Source organism: Melanostigma gelatinosum (genome assembly GCF_949748355.1).
Source record: "Melanostigma gelatinosum genome assembly, chromosome: 9".
NCBI lineage: Eukaryota > Metazoa > Chordata > Actinopteri > Perciformes > Zoarcidae > Melanostigma > Melanostigma gelatinosum.
Window position 1 is genome coordinate 25,909,723 of NC_136642.1, and position 16,324 is coordinate 25,926,046.

A 16,324-nucleotide genomic window follows, 5' to 3' on the forward strand; every position below is an offset into this window, starting at 1 on the left:
TTAGTCTTGTGCTGCAAACAATATATTCTGTTAGTGTTCAAATTAAAAAGAGAGAGTGAAAAATACTCACACTAAGTATGGTTGGTATCCCAGGCAAAAATGAGCAATTGTGATATAAAGAGAGAAGTTCTTCGGAAACAGTGCTCCTAGATCGCCTTTGAGACTCACAGCTGCTTTAGAACTTTGGCAACCTGACATTCAGTACCACTCGCCACAATGTGACTGCTGCCGTGACCTCCGACTACACCCGAGCCAATCCCAATACAACTTGTGACGCAGGCTTCGCTTGCGAGGCTGGTGTATTTTTGCGACAAGACACCTGATTTACTCAAACTGACTTTGTTCTCTAAACCAGATCAGGTTCAAACACTTCTCCAATTTTTCATTTTCCAACACATGCTTGTAGAAAGTTGTTACGCTACAATTCTGTGGGGCTTCGTCACACAATCTGACACCCCTCAAATGATTAATGTTGTACACCCTGTGACGGATTGCCACCAAGCCTTTATTAGATATCTCACACTGTGTGACACCTGCATCATGTTGTTAATGCACAATGTGCAGGTGTCACTAAAAAGATAAGAGTGAAATAATATTACAGTCCCTTCATAAATATTAAACTTAAAAATGCCTGGAAGTAATTACCAAGGAAACCAAAATAGTATTTCTCTGAAGCAGATAAAACATTTATTAATTTATTTGATATTACCATTTTGCCAACCCTTCTACGTTAGCATCATTGTTTCCCTGATGTGAAGTGAAAAAATATCAAACTATCCAAGAATAACGCTGTAAAAGGAATGGGTGTTACACATGCTCGGGCTATATATATTGAACTATTAACATTTTTACAAAATGTGTTAATACTATCAACCTCTCCTGTCCTCTCCTCGCCGTTGTGTGGAAACATCCGGCAGTTCAGTCAAAGTTTCACTGAGTTTTTGTCATGTGACTGTTCAGCCAAGTCATTCATGGCTTCCCAGTTACTGCAGTGCAGTATTTGATGTTTTTACAGAACCTCGTTGGGGCAGGCTGTTTATTTTCGGCTGAATTTCAAATGAGACATGCACAATAACGTGATTTTGATATATCATTCTTTTAAGGTTGGTTGTTTTTCCTGATAGAAAAACAACCAACCTCATCATATACCGGTACATGTCTTGTTCAAGGACCATCGTAAATTAAAAAAATCCAATGATTAGTTCTGTATGTACCGTTCCTAAAGGTGTGGCCCTGCTCCTGAAATTCAGCTAAGATTTATCTCCAATTCACTAGCTTAGGGCCCCACCTCTGCGATTTGGCCGGCTGGAGAGTTTTAGGGATGGTTGGTGGAGGGTAGCCTGAAGCGGTTTGGGGAAAGGCTAGTTTGAGGGTCCACGCGGCTCCCGGGCCTTGCAGACCCCCAAAAGCCTGCCTACGGGAGCAGTGCCGCCTGCCCGTTGCGCATGTCGGTGGCGCTCTGGCGAGTGTAGAGTTGGTAGGCGTGGGAGGACCAGCGGCCCAGGGCTTTGATGAGGTGGTCTGGGACTCCTCTGCTTGCTGCGGTGGTGGCGGCTCCTACACGGAAGGAGTGGCCAGAGAAGGAGCCGGGATTGATCCCGGAGGTGGCTAGGATTCCCCTGAAGTGCGAGAGGAACCAGGATCGGTCGGCGATGCGGCCAGTCTCGGTGGTGAACAGCGGTTCGTGGGGGGCGGTTTGCTGTGTTTTCCTGGTTTGTAGGTAGCGCATGAGTGGTTCGTAGGGGCTCAGGTGAGAGTTGAGTTTGAAATATAGTACGGGGACCGGCTTGCTGACCTGGTTCGTTTTGCTCCGTTTGAGCAGGAAGGCTAGGCAGTCTTCAGAAACGGGATAGAGGTCGGCTATGCAAGGGTGGAGGCTAGGGTTGAACTGGGCTGAAGAGGACGTGAACTCGGAGCAGCGTAGGAAGCCGAAGAAGGCGAGTAGGAACATGGCCTCTAGGGTACGTGCCGGGTGGAGGGGCAGGTGGCCGGAGCGGAGGGTGGTGAGGCAGCAGGACACTAGGTTGGCGGTCAACGGGAGGCCGCGAGGCGTCGAGGGAGGTGCTCGGCGCTGGAGACCTTTGATGAGTAAGGACAACTGGGGAAATGTTGTGGGGGAGCCGGTGAGCAGTTTGGCGAAGAAGTTGATGCCGCTGAGGTAGACCTTGAAGGTGGTTATGTTGATGCGGAGGGTCGAGTGGGCATGGTAGGTGAAGCTGCAGAGGGAAGCTACGTCGAAGGATGGGAACAGGAGGTGGAACGTTGTGTGGAAGGCGCGAAAGGCGTTCCAGCCCGTCCAGTAGGTGGAAAGGGTGCTGGGGGCTAGGCTGGAGATGATGGCTTGCTGGGACATGGAGACGAGCTCGGTGATGGTTGGTTTTAGAGTATGTATATCGTGTCGGAAAATGGTGGGACCGGGGTTGGGTCCTCCTCCGCGTCTGGCGCTAAGGTCCTGAAGGTCTGGAAAAGAAAACGAGACAGGGAGTCAGCGACGGAGTTGTGGTGGCCCGGGACGTGTCTAGCTCTGAGGATGAACCGATGGGTGACCGACAGCCACGTGAGGCGACGTAAGAAGGGCATGAGCGCGGGAGAGTTCGACCTGCCTTTGTTGATGACATCGACTACGGCGAGGTTGTCCGAGTGGACGAGTATGGATCTTTTCGACCACTCGTGGCCCCACAGGAGGGTGGCAATGACTACTGGATATAGTTCGTGGACCGCTGAAGACGGGCGGAGGGGGTTTTGGAGGAAGTTGCGGAATTCGCTGGGCCACTTGGCTGAGAACCATCGCCTGCCATAGTATCCCCCAAAACCGGCGGAGGGGGCAGCGTCGGTGAAGAGCTGGATGTCTTCTGGGTTGGAGAGGTGGTCGTCATAAAAGAAGGTGATGCCGTTTCAGTTGGACAGGAGATGCCGCCACATCTGCATCTCTGCTCTGGAGGGTTTGTCCAGGGCGACTAGTTCGTCGAGGGCGGATGTGGATGATGCGAGGGAGAGCAAGTGTGAGATGAATGAGCGGCCCTGGGGGATGATGCGCAGGGCGAAGTTCAGGTGTCCCAAGAGGGAGAGCAGTTGCCGTTTGGTACAGGAGGGGGTAAGGAGAATGTTTTGGAGGAGGAGTATGATGCGGTGGAGTTTCTCGGCCGGCAAGGAAGCTTGAAACTGGACGGTGTTGAGGGTGATCCCGAGGAACTCCAGGGTGCGGGAAGGCCCTTCTGTCTTCCCCTTGGAGAGAGGGACGCCGAGCTGGGCGAAGACCGATGTAATGGTCGAAAGGCCATGGCCAGGAGGTGCTGACTGGGGAGATATGACTAGGAAGTCGTCGAGCAGGTGGACCAAGTGGGGGATTTTATGGTTGTTAGTGAGGATCCAGCAGAGGGCCTCTGCCAGCGAGTCGAACAGTTTGGGGCTGCTTTTACAGCCGAAGGTGAGTCGGACGGCGAAGTAGTACGCGTCCTTCCAGCGAACGCCGAAGAGGTGCCAGAAATCCGGGTGGAGGGGGAGGATTTTGAAAGCATTAGCTACGTCGGTTTTGGCGAGCCAGGCGCCTCTGCCGGCAATTTTCGTGAGGGAAATGGCGTGGTTAATGGTGGCGTATTTCAGGGAGAAGTGTTCGCTGGGGATTAAGCTGTTGATGCTCGGGATGAGGCCACCGTGAGGGGCTGACAAGTCGATAATTAAGCATTTTTTGCCCGAGTACTTCCTGGTGGCTATGCCAATCGGGCTGATGCGGAAATTAGAAGACGGTGGTTGTGGGAATGGCCCGACCATGAACCCCGCACTTACCTCTGTGGCCAGTAAGGCGTCGACTGTGTCGGGTTCCCTCAGGGCGGACTGTAGGTTATTGCACTGGAAGGGTACTGAAGGCGGGGAGATGGTCCCTGGGTGGAAGCCTTCTACGAGGCCCGAGATGAGGAAGTCGACGAAGCGTGGCTCCGGATGGTTTGTGAGGGCCTGTTTTAGCGCTCGGATGTTGATGGGGGTTGATACGGATGCACATAGTCATAGTTTTGTCGGGTTGTGGGGGCACGCTGGGCGGGAGTGGCCGCCGCCGCAGAAGGACCAAGTGTGGAGGAATCTGCACTGGGACATGGTGCAGCCAGCCTCGTTAAAATTGTTGCAGATGGTTCTGCCCCCTTGGAGCATGACCGGTCGGCCAGGGGCATGCTGGCCGGGGGCGGTGCGGATGAGGGGGTTGGGTTGAGGAGGGGGGGATCGTACTTGGCGGGTGGTGGACGGGCGGAGGTTGGCTGACGGCCGGAGGTTGGCTGGCGGGCGGAGGTTGGCTGATGGGCGGAGGTGGGCTCGGGGTGTGGTTGGATGGGAATGGTGCACGTGGTGGCAGGGAGGGCGGGACGTGCCGCGAAAATGCGGCAGTAAAGCTCCTGATCGAGCGTGCCCCAGTAGGTGGCCTGGTTGAGCTGGAGGAGCCGGGCTGCGGCCTCCGACGCGAAGTGGATATGGTACTGGTAGAAGCTTGACCCCCCCGAAGCGCAGGGCTAGGTCGAGGATTGTGGTCAGGTAGTCGTCCAGCTCTGCCCTCCTGGCTGGGAAGGGGGTGCAGAGAACGTCTCTGTACAAGGAGAAGGCGTATGCGAACTCGAGTGGGGTTAAGTCCTTGGAGCGTCTCGGTACTGGGGAACACAAGATGATGAGGCTGTTGTGGCTGTCGATCACCCTGGGTGCGGCATGTTGGTGGAGGGGGGGGGGAGAATGAGTTGTGCAAGGTCGATGTATTTACCTGTGATGATTTGTTGGCGGAGGTTCGTGGCGACGGGCGAAGGTTTCCGGGCTGGTATGGTGGGGGAGGGATCGCGGAAGCCAAGGAGAACTGCTGGGTGTACTGTGGGTCCTGGGGGATGAGTTGTTGGTACTGGGGCCAAGGGAGGGGGGGGGGCTACCGTCCCTGGCCCGGCGGCAGGGCGTATGGCGGCTGGTTTGGAGGAAGGGGGGGGGGGGGCAGTGTGGTTGTGTGGTTGTGCTTGGTGGTGCGTGATTGCGTCACTGACAGGGCGCCCGTGTGTTGTTGCTGGAAAGTCCGTCGCTGCGTGGCGAGGTGTCATGGCGGCTGCGAGGAGTTGGAGCAGTGTCGCTTTTTTGTCGTGGCGCTTGTGGGGGATCCCCCTCTCCTGCAGCTCCGTTAACAGGCGCGCTACGGTCCAGGCGGCGATCCTGGGCGGGTCGGTTCCGCTGGGAGATGCGGTCAGGGCGCGAGCGCCGTGGCGGTGGCTTCGAGCGCGGCGTGCTGGGATGCTGGAGTCGCCGGAAGCCGGGCTGTCAGAGGTTTGTCCCCGAGCGCTGCGTCCGGAGCGAGCGGAGGAGGAAGGAGGGGACTTCCGCGTCCGTTGCCCGCGTTCGGGGGCAGCGGATCGCCGTCTGCCACGGAGACGTGCCGGTGTGGGACTTGGTTCGCTGGAAGATGATGGTCGGTCTGGGTCCCCGTACTGGCGGATTGCCCGGAGGGAGGGATTCCGGTTGATGGATGTGGCCGGTCGGCGGGTTCGGCTGCGTTGGGCCGCCGGGGCGCTCTCGGAGGCGATCGGTGGCGTCTGGAAGCCCTGCCTCGGTGGAGTGCGGCCCCGGGCTGTGCGGGTGGCGGCTGGGGAGGCAAACGGTTCGTCGTCGTCGGGAGGCCCGGTTAGTAGCAGGTCCATGCTGGCGAGGTAAGGGTTTATTTTCCTTTCCTGTTTGTTGTTTTTGCGGTGCTGCGGGCGTTCTTGCGGTTTGGTGCGAACGACGTAGCAGCCTTCTTCTTTTCTGAAGGTGTAGCAGCCTTACGGTTTGGTACGAAAGGCGTAGCAGGCTGCGCTATGGTGGCCGTGGGTATTTGGAGGGTGTGGCCGGGAGTGGCCCCGTGGAGGTGTGGCCCTGCTCCTGAAATTCAGCTAAGATTTATTTCCAATTAAACAGACTGGCTTGTTGTGGTGTTCAGAGGGTTAAAAGGCTCAAATATACAAAGAAAGAATATGGTCCTTCAAGCGTAGTGTGTGATCAATCTTGTGTTAAACGTAGACAGTAGCTTTAACAGTATCAGATTTCAGACCATCGTATCACTTAAAGCAGACAGTATTAAACACCCTCAGGGCAGTAAGAACATGAGCAAGTATTCAGCTCAGAAGAAATCTCACTGTTCATTCAGACCAGACGCAAACCATCAAGGACCCAAATGCCACTGAAATGAGTCTGTGATGGACAAATCAATAGGGTCTCCGTCCATGCTGGCTACTGTTTAATGAGACATCTCAGTGGTTGCTTTAGTGCCGTATGTGGCATGAGACTGTTTACACCGTCTCCGACTTTGAGCCTGTTGAATCAAACACTTCTGGTGTTAAATGTCCACTAACAATGCTAGTGGCCTATGCTAGTCATACGTGTATGTTGTGCAGAATAATATCCTTTCATTAGAAATCACCTGATTGACTTTTTCATGGTCAGAAATGTAAATCCCCTTATCACAATGATGTAAAACATGACTACAACACCAGCTGGCTGTTGTCAAAATCATTCCTTTTCACAACTTCATGTTCTGTGTTGTTTTTGGGTTTCCTCACAATATGTTTCAATAGGTTTTTAAAACGCTTATTAAAGCACCAACATCAATAGTAGACCTCAAATGAGGCAAACTCGTCTACATTTTGCCTGGAGTCAGTGACAAATGAGCAGCACTTCCTGTGGCAAAGCAATCAGCGGGCTCCCAACGGCCACGCCCCAAAACGGCTCTGCAGAGTGAAACACTGCATTTGTGCTTTAAGGGGTAGTTCACCATTTTGGAAAATGTGCTTGTTCACTTTGTTGCCGACAGTTAGATGCTGGCTTCATATTTACTGCACAGATATTAGAGTGGCACCAATCTTCTTATTCAACTCTAAGAAAGAAAACAAACGCACAGATTGCCCAAAATATCGTTGTTCTACGCAAAGAAGAAATATTTGGTTTATCTGTTGTATTATTTTTTCAGTTTGTAATTGTACGTTTTGGCCAAATGTATGCTGTCACAGCCCGGCTCAGAAACTGGAACAAAAACAGGGAGACAACGAGCTGACGGCCAAAAGTAGTAATTTATTTGTCTCGCCAAAAACAAGTAACCCAATGTTAACAGCACTTTACACAAAGACAGCCACAACTGTCGTAAGTCAGTCAACAAGATCTTCCTTTCAGAGAGGGCAGCTGCCAACTGGAGAGAGTATTCTAAGGCAGAGCTGCACAGGTGTGGCTCATCCTGCTGACAAGCCTCCAATCCGCACCTGTAACAAAAGGAAACACAACCGGGCACCTAGTGTATGATAGGCGGAGGGTCGTCCCCCCCCCCCCCCATAAAAAAGGGTTCCCATCAGGAATCCGAGCACAGGAAACACTAATATTTGGCAACCTACAAAGCCTATACCGTTTAACATAGAATACTTGAACAGAACCCGTCCCAGTCAGTTTACCAATCTCCGATCTTCATCCTGCAACCACAGCATCTGTAGAAGCAACTTCAAGAGTAGCAGAGAGAAAAACAAGAGCCATCAAGATTTTCCAAGAGTGCGCCAACATGAAGTTGACCAAAGTAACCAAACAAATACGACAATCCCGATCCCTGACCACTCTGAATTACTGAGATGGTATTGAACCACAAAGGGCATGAAGTCAGATACCCCTTGTTCCGACACCCCACTGCAAGCAAATAACCATTTGTAACACTCTTCCCATCGTCAATGGTTAAAATTTTCTGCATCTGCTGGCTGAGAGAGGGATCAACTCTCTGCTCTGCCACCAGGTCACTGCCAGAAACAGACAGGGGGTAGTCTGGAACAGTCACAGAGGATACTGCACCATCTCTCTCAGGTGTGGACTCATGCGCCAACTCTGCATCGTTCTCAGCCTGTCTCCACATAAGGAACATCAGGGAAACACTGCACACTCTCGCCTATCACTGCAACAGAGGGTGAAAATGTTACCACCGTATAGGTGGTGGACTACTAGCCCACACGCGACTACCAGCCAGGTCGTTCCCTATGTGCAGGCCTCGAATAGGCAATGCAGAATGCACACCCATAGCGACCTCACCCTGAACCAAACTGCAGCTAAGCTCCAATGTATGCACTGAAACAGGCAACACATTTAAACCATTCTGGTTTATTACGGCGAGGACTGTGTCCTGCAGCCCATTCTGGTTTATCACGGCGAGGACTGTGTCCTGCAGCCCATTCTGGTTTATCACGGCGAGGACTGTGTCCTGCAGCCCATTCTGGTTTATCACGGCGAGGACTGTGTCCTGCAGCCCATTCTGGTTTATCACGGCGAGGACTGTGTTCTGCAGCCCATTCTGGTTTATCACGGCGAGGACTGTGTTCTGCAGCCCATCGTTTTCCGGCTGGTCGAAAATTACCGCCGCTCCCTCTGTACAGACCATCATCCCGAGGCCTGCATTTGCAGTCATCACGGTGCGATGTTCACTTATATTCGTAGCAATGTGACTGGGCACAGAATCTTTAAACTGTTCCAGAACTATCAAATCACACAAAGCCTCATAAGAATGAACCCCCAGTGAAGTACACCAACGACTGAAGTGAGTGGTTAACTCCCTGGCAAACTCCATGTGTGTCTGTCTTCCAGACCTCTCCCAAGTCCTAAACCTCTGGCGATATGCCTCAGGCACCAACTCATAGGCTCTTAGGACGGTAGCCTTGACAAGACACATAAATCTTACTTTCAGCCACACTGAGCGTGAATACGTTTGCTGCGCCTTACCTGTGAGAATGCATTGTAAGAGTAATGTGCGGTCAACATCCGACCAAGCTCTAGTCTCAGCTACACGCTCAAAAAGCGGTAAAAAGGCATCCGGGTCTTGTTCACAAAATGGAGAAACCAAACTCGAATTCTCGGAAACATCAAAAGCACGTGATGGCCTAGCAGAACCAGCAGCGACCTGCCTCACGCCACCAACTTCACTCAAATTCAACCGGCACTCTTCCGGGTCAAGTCTTTTAATTTCGACTTGCAACAAGAGTAACTCTTTGCGCTGCTCAAAAGATAACTCTGGAACGTTACTCACCCGAGGTTCACCAGAAATAGATGCACAGAACGTGTCCACCACGGACCCACCAGCGTGTAGTTTAGACTGAGAACACCCACGTCAAACAGATTCTCTATTAAAATGTTTTTCATGTTCTCCTTCACAGCCAAACATCACCGTAATCCCGTCCCTCTCACTGCCGAACCAGAACTAACTAAGCTCCCCCCAGTCTTCAGGTGCTACTTGTGGTGGGTACTTACGCACTAAAACCCGCACGCCCGGTAAAGCAACTGGCCACCCACCTGCAGCCTCGGACTAGCCCCCGAGACAACTGCTCTAACCACTTTCATCACCATACTATAGAAACCCCCCAACGAACTTCAGCCTACAGGGACAGAACATCAGCAATTTACTCACTGTGTAAAGAGGACCACCCAGACTCTGACACAAAATCACCAGTGTGACAGCTCTGCGACACAAAATCAGCCTACTTACCAGACTCAAATGTCTCCCAATCAAGCAGATTGCGCAACCGATCAACACAAGGAACACAGCCTGCCATGTTACAGCTGCTACTGATATTCAATCAATGCAGACACCGGGTCAATCAGAAATGGACGAGCCCCCATATGTCACAGCCCGGCTCAGAAACTGGAACAAAAACGGGGAGGCAACGAGCTGGCGGCCAAAAGTAGTAATTTATTTGTCTCGTCAAAAACGAGTAACCCAATGTTTACAGCACTTTACACAAAGACAGCCACAACTGTCGTAAGCCAATCAACAAGATCTTCCTTTCAGAGAGGGCAGCTGCCAACTGGAGAGGGTATTTTAAGGCAGAGCCACCCTGGCACCCTCAGCACCTGTAATCAGCACCTGTAACAAAAGGAAACACAACCGGGCACCTAGTGTATGATAGGAGAAGGGTCGTCACAATGCATACACCCAAATAATACAATGGACATGTCTGTCATTTCAGAATCATGGGCATTAATGTGCTGCTATATTAGTCACCACTCTTGTGGTTCAGGCTGTACTGCAGAGTTTAGCCTTGCAGTTTGTTTTCCAGTGCATTGCAAATATGTATAGCTGGAGGTACACTGTTGTTAAAGAACTATACCTGTATGCTATAGTGTTAAGACATTCTTTAACTAGAACTAAGGGGACTGGACCAAACCATGTGGACAGGGATTTCCATCTACTTTTGACCACATCATCTATTTCACGTTTTAATTTGGGAACCAACCATGTCTTCTAAAAAATATGTTTCCCTCGAAATGTAATTGAGAATGCAGTTTAATTGTATAGCGTTGTTACACACACTAAAAATTACGGACAGTGAAAAATGTGAAACAATTATATGATTTTTAATGGGATGTGTTCAGCACAGGCACAGATTTTTTGTTTGTTATTAGCAAAACAATTGAGTTTTTAAAACCCTGTTTTGTAACTTCTCTATCTGCCTCCGATTCTCCTCATTCTTTCCTCATTGTCTCTCTGAGCTGTCTCACCTTTCAACCCCTGATGGACCCCCCAGTGACCCTTATACAGTATCTGTATGTACGAATGTCTGTGTGTGTGTGTGTGTGTGTGTGTGTGTGTGTGTGTGTGTGTGTGTGTGTGTGTGTGTGTGTGTGTGTGTGTGTTATGCTTCCGGACCAGAGTTGACTGGGAGGGCCTTATGCGTGCAACACTGAATAATGGATGACCTACAGGCTTTTTTCACCCCCACTATTCTGCCCCTCGTGTGTGTGTGTGTGTGTGTGTGTGTGTGTGTGTGTGTGTGTGTACAGGGTTAAATCCTGTTAAAATGCAAATAATCTCCGCTGCAGTTTTTTACGGTTTTAACTGATTGCCGTCTGCTGTGACTCGGAAATCGACTCCACTTTAGATCCAATCCGAGCCATCTTATTGTGAATTTCACACCTTGCTGCCTGACGATAACACGATAGATATGGTGTGGTTCCTGTGGTAACAGGCCTGTCAGTCAAGGTCATCCATGACGGAGGGAAAGAGGGAGCAAGGAGAAACACAGCAGAGGGCGAACAAAGGAAAAAGTCTCCTCCATCCGAGGAACAGTATTTTGTCGTGTGACATGATTTGGACGGCAGCTTCTCCTTTGTGTGTGTGTGTGTGTGTGTGCGTGCGTGCGCTGTGGAAACTAAGTCTGCTCCACAGAGAGGAGGCCGGAGCACATGGCCCGCTGCTGTGTACAGTGGACACGCTGTGATAATAACTCTACCAAAACTGGTTTACGATTAAAAGGAATTTAATCCCACTGATGCAAGTACGATTACAGTGGAGTACACTATGTCTATGAAATATCATTTTATCTCACCCAGTGCAAAAACTCTCCTCGCTCCTCAGGAAACACATCCGTTCCCTGGGCACGTAATTAACAGAGAGAAAAAAAGTCTTTCTATATCCCGCCCTCATATCCGTTCGAAACTCCTCCCCTTCCGTCTATCCCAATTCCTATTGGCTAACTTCCAGGAGTGTATTCTCCTGTCTGTCTGTCCCTGAGTTCTTTAACACATTCAATGACTGTCAGTTATTGCTTAATCCCTTCTATAATAATCCTTCCATATAATATATAAGACTTTGCAACTTTTGGCAAGAGCTACATGTCTCAAATTCTACTTCTAGCTACTAATCCTAAAACACTTTATGCTTATCTTAATTATGCATTTCCAAAACACTTATGATTATGACTAAATATGAATTCTTAATTATGAATCATTAAACACTTTTATTATAACTGCTAAACACACAGTTCTAAGCTCAAATTTCTTACAGCGCACGCGTGTGCGTGCGTGCGTGTGTGTGGAATGATGAATCGAGGGAACAGGTGAAACAATATTGATAGGAAAACAAAGTCAATGTCAGTAGAACCTGTGGTGGACTCTATTCATTTTCCAGTGTGTAGGTTTTGGTGACACCTAGTGGTGAAGTGGCAGATTGCACCCAACTGAAGCTTCTCCCGTGTGCCAAGTGTGTAGGAGAACTACAGTGCCAGATGTGTAGGGTTGGGTATCGTTTGGGGTTTTTCCGATACCGGTGCTAAAACGATACTTTTAAAACGATACCTGTGCCTAAACGGTGCCTGAACCGATACTTTTTTCTTCAAATTGAACAATGTATTAACTGTTTAAAGTATACTATGAATATAAATAAATACAAAACACTTGGCTTCAAACTACAGCTTCAAACTTTTTAACGTCAAACTATGAACAATATATTAACTGTTAACAGTTTACAGGTTGAGTGAAGATATCTGTCTGTCATTATGTTGATTCCATCTAATCTTACAATCGTCTGGCAATAACTCAATGCTTTAGGCTGGTCAGACACCCAGGTTCCACGTTTCGTCTGAGCCAGGTCCAGCGCGGCTCATCTTCCCTTTAGCTTACCTCAGCTCAGACTCACACACATACGTGCTGTATCTGCATCACTGTGGCCTCAGCTGCTAGCTGCTGCTGCAGCCACTGTTTGCTTCCTTAAACTCCACTGGGCTGTACCATCTCTGCCGAGCAGGGGTCCTCTGGGCTTTCAGGATGTCCTCGTGGACAGACTTTTCCCCTCCAATCTGCTGCATCGCACCCGTTCTCGACCCCCCCGACCCTCCTTGTTGTCCCTCACAACCACGAGCTCGCAGTCTCGCAGGGCTGTCGGCCAGAAAAAACGCAGCCTCTTAAATACCCTCCTCTGCCTCAGATTTCACCCCCCCCCCTCTGCTCATAGTACAATCGCATCATTTCCAGCTTGCGAAAGGGAGCGGAAGAGAGGAAAGAGGGAGAGCGAGGGAGGGAGAGAGAGAGAGAAAAGGAGGGAGGGAGATGTTTTGAGCTGGTTTGCAGGGAGAGAGGTTGGCCTGAATGCGTTCTGTCTGCTCTTCAGAGGCATCCAGGTGAGCTGTGTCCTCCTGGAAGGTAAGAGGAAGGCTGAGATTGGTGCTTATTTTGTCCCGCATCCCCCCCCCCCCCCCATTTCTTGCCATTCGGATACATCGCTTCTGATTTAGCATGTGTGTGTGTTTGAGCATGAATAATATTCCCCAAACATACCACACACATGTAATATTGTACAAGGCAATGTGCAGATGTGCTCACGATGTGCAGATATGCAGACGGCATATTTATATGGCAACTATGGACGGTGTGTGTACGAGTGTGTGTGTTGTGGTTTATGTTTGGGAGGGGGAAAACTGATGATGAGCTCTCATGCTAGCATGACAGCTTGAAAGTGGACGGCCCACCTGAGTCTCAGTGGTGAGGATGTGATGAGACACTCTGGGGATTGGAAGGAAGTAGCGGGAAAAGGGAGAAGGCAGTGTGTGTGTGTGTGTGTGTGTGTTTAGCTTTATCTGCAGTTTTTGCAACTAAATCTCAACGTCTGCCTGAAACAACGGCAGCACTGCCAGTTGTTCTCCCCGCATCACCACCAGCCATCCCCTCTTTGCTAATAGGTAGCATTTCCGTTGTGGTGGTGAAATGGGTGCTGATGTTGTCGAATGGACGGGATGCTCGGCTAAAGCATTCGTCCTGCTCACTCTACGCCCCACAAATTTGCAACGCGCTTGTCTTTTCTCAGCCCAGAGGGGATGGAATGTTGACACTGTGGAGAGGACGAGGATGAGAGAGACGGGGGACAGGCCATTTACCTTCTGTGATGGACGCTGGACGCTGCACGGCTTTTCTGCACGGCCATATGCAGCTCCTCGGGACGACAGCAGACCCGGCTGTTAGGAAAGAGAGATGGAGGGAAACAGGAGGAGTACAGTACCAGGGTGTCATGCTCGAGAGAGGATAAGTGTTTCAGGATACGGGGCCAAATCTTAACTGAGAAGTAACAAAGACTCTTTTTGGCAGAGCTTCAAATCCAAAGTTGGCCTCAGTAAATGTAAGAAATCGGTTGAATCAAAGCTTATCTGTGTTTACACTGCTTTTATTTATTTGTATTATCTGTGTATGTAGAGTTCACTCAATGTCAACATCTCCATCATTAACCTGGAAAGTACTGGTTTTCTCGAAATCTTTTCAAATTTCTGAACACTTTCTCAGTATAGGTCATGAACTGAGAAAAGCTGAGAAAAGCTCAGTCAATTACATGATGGATGTTTTCCTGACTGAAATCACATTGTGAAAACTGAGCTTCTGGATGTAGGTGTGCTTCATCAGGCTGTATTCAAGCAGTGACTAGTTGAACGCAAAGGTTATATTCCTCTGTATTTATACCACCTCTTTGTTTTCGTCTTGTTGCTTGTTTGTGTGGAGGTTACTATCCTGAGCTTCAGTGCTGGCTTCTGGAAGAGAGGGTCAGGACCGTGTAAGCAGACAGCAGACACAATGCTTTTATTCAGATGTGTTTCCCCAGAGATGGTGTCAATGGCACAGGGCGTGATTCATATCAAGTGGCTACAAAATGTAGGTGTTTGCTTAAGTGGTACTCGTGCTAATGAGTCAGCAGTGAATGCCCAATTAGACCTGCAGTCCGCATCCAGTTAATGCCATTTTGTTATGCTGATTTAAGGGGTGAACAGGGGTGATGTGATCGTGGGAGTGGGTGAGCAGGCGAGCAGCAGAGTTCTGGATGTACTGGAGTTTATTTAGGATTTTGGATGATGTGCCATGAAGAATACTGTTGCAGTAGTCGATTCTGGAGGTGATGAAGGCGAGGATCAATGTTTCAGGAGCAGATGAGGACAGTGATGGGCGGAGACGGGCTATGTTTTCTAAGTGGAAAAAGGCAGTTCTGGTGATTTGGTTAACGTGGTGTTCAAAGGAGAGGTTGCTGTCAAACATGATTCTGAGGTTGCGGATGTGTGGGGAGGGAGACAGAGTGGAGTTCTCGATGGTGAGGCAGAAGTTGTGACTGGTTTTAGTGAGGGATTTGGGACTGATGATGATCATGTTCAGCATCCATGATTTAATGTCAGTGAGGCAGTTGGTCGGAATGGAGTGAGTAGCAGTGGTAATGGCTTTTGTGGAGATGTAGAGCTGGACATCATCAGCATAGCAGTGGAAGTGGAGACCATGTTGATGTATGATGTTACCAAGAGGGAGCAAGGAGAGGATGAACAGAAGAGGACCAAGCTCCGAACCCTGGGGGACGCCTTGAGACAGAGGAGCAGTGGAGGAGGTGCAGTTGTTGATACTGATGAACTGTTGTCTGTTTGTAAAATATGATTTAATCCAGGAGAGAGCAGTTCCGGTGATATTGAGGGAGGATTCGAGGCGGGAGAGAAGGATGTTGTGGTTGTTGGTGTCGAAAGCTGCAGTGAGGTCGAGGAGGATGAGAATGTTGAGGTGACCAGAGTCTGAGGAGAGGAGGAGGTCGTTGGTGACTTTGAGGAGGGCTGTTTCAGTGCTGTGCTGTGAGCGGAAACCGGATTGAAAGTGGCTCGAACAGATCGTTGGAGATGAGGTGGGCTTTGAGTTGTGCAGCAACAATGCGTTCCAGTATTTTTGACAAAAATGGAAGATTGGAGATGGGCCGGAAGTTGCTTATGGTGTCAGGGTCAAGTCCAGGTTTTTTGAGGATGGGGGTGAAAGCAGCCAGTTTAAGTGTGTCGGGGACTGAACCGGAACTGAGGGAGGAGTTAATGATTCCTGTGATGAGATGGCTTTGAGACAGTCCTTGACAAGTTTAGGGATTAGATCCGGGATACAGGTGGAGCTTCTCATTCATATTGTGAAGGTAGACAGCTCCATTGGGGACACAGTGGAGAACTGAGAAAGGGGCTGAGGGGTGGAGGAGAGGGGGGCAGGTGGAGAGATGGAAAAGGCAGGGGAGGTGTTCAGGTACTTGTTCAATCAATAAATCAATGAATCAATCTATTTGACATATTAAATCTACAAGATACAACTAGTGAAGTGCAATCCCTGTCTTAATAACATATAAACCATATAAATCATTTCAGGGAAGTGTTTTCAGTTTTCTGCAGTGGTGATGTGGTACAGTAACAAAGAGCCACTATCTGGGGCATCAGTAGGTTGTTGGGATATTTTATTCCACCACATACGCTTATTAAGACTTTCATCCACAATATCTTAAGGCTTGTGTTTAAAATCATAAAAGGGCCACAGCAAAGTAACAAAAATGCATTTACAAATTATATTTTGCTGGAGCACTGAGAGTGAATTGCAATGAGAAGTGACATTGGCTTTGACAAGAGGCCAACAGAACTCAAGGACACGGTAAACGAGGTTGGTCTGTGCCAAAAAGGAAATTACTGTATTACATCACAAAATAACTTCTAAAATATATTAAAACCGATTTTTAAAAAAAATATCACATTTATATGTATCCATGTAGAGACTCATCACATTC

General features: G+C 49.4%; 1 protein-coding gene across 2 annotated transcripts in view; it reads left to right on the plus strand.

Annotated features, from left to right (window-relative positions):
- cdk14 (cyclin dependent kinase 14) overlaps positions 1–16,324 on the plus strand; it is a 203,506-nt gene that overhangs the window by 33,182 nt on the left and 154,000 nt on the right. The window contains exon 1 of one of the 2 annotated variants that reach the window (XM_079275679.1): positions 12,852–12,924. The exons of the other annotated variant lie outside the window; for it this stretch is intronic. The gene's annotated coding sequence lies outside the window, so the exon portion shown is untranslated. Of the gene's footprint in view, positions 1–12,851; positions 12,925–16,324 lie in introns of those variants that run through there. 2 annotated transcript variants of the gene reach the window in all.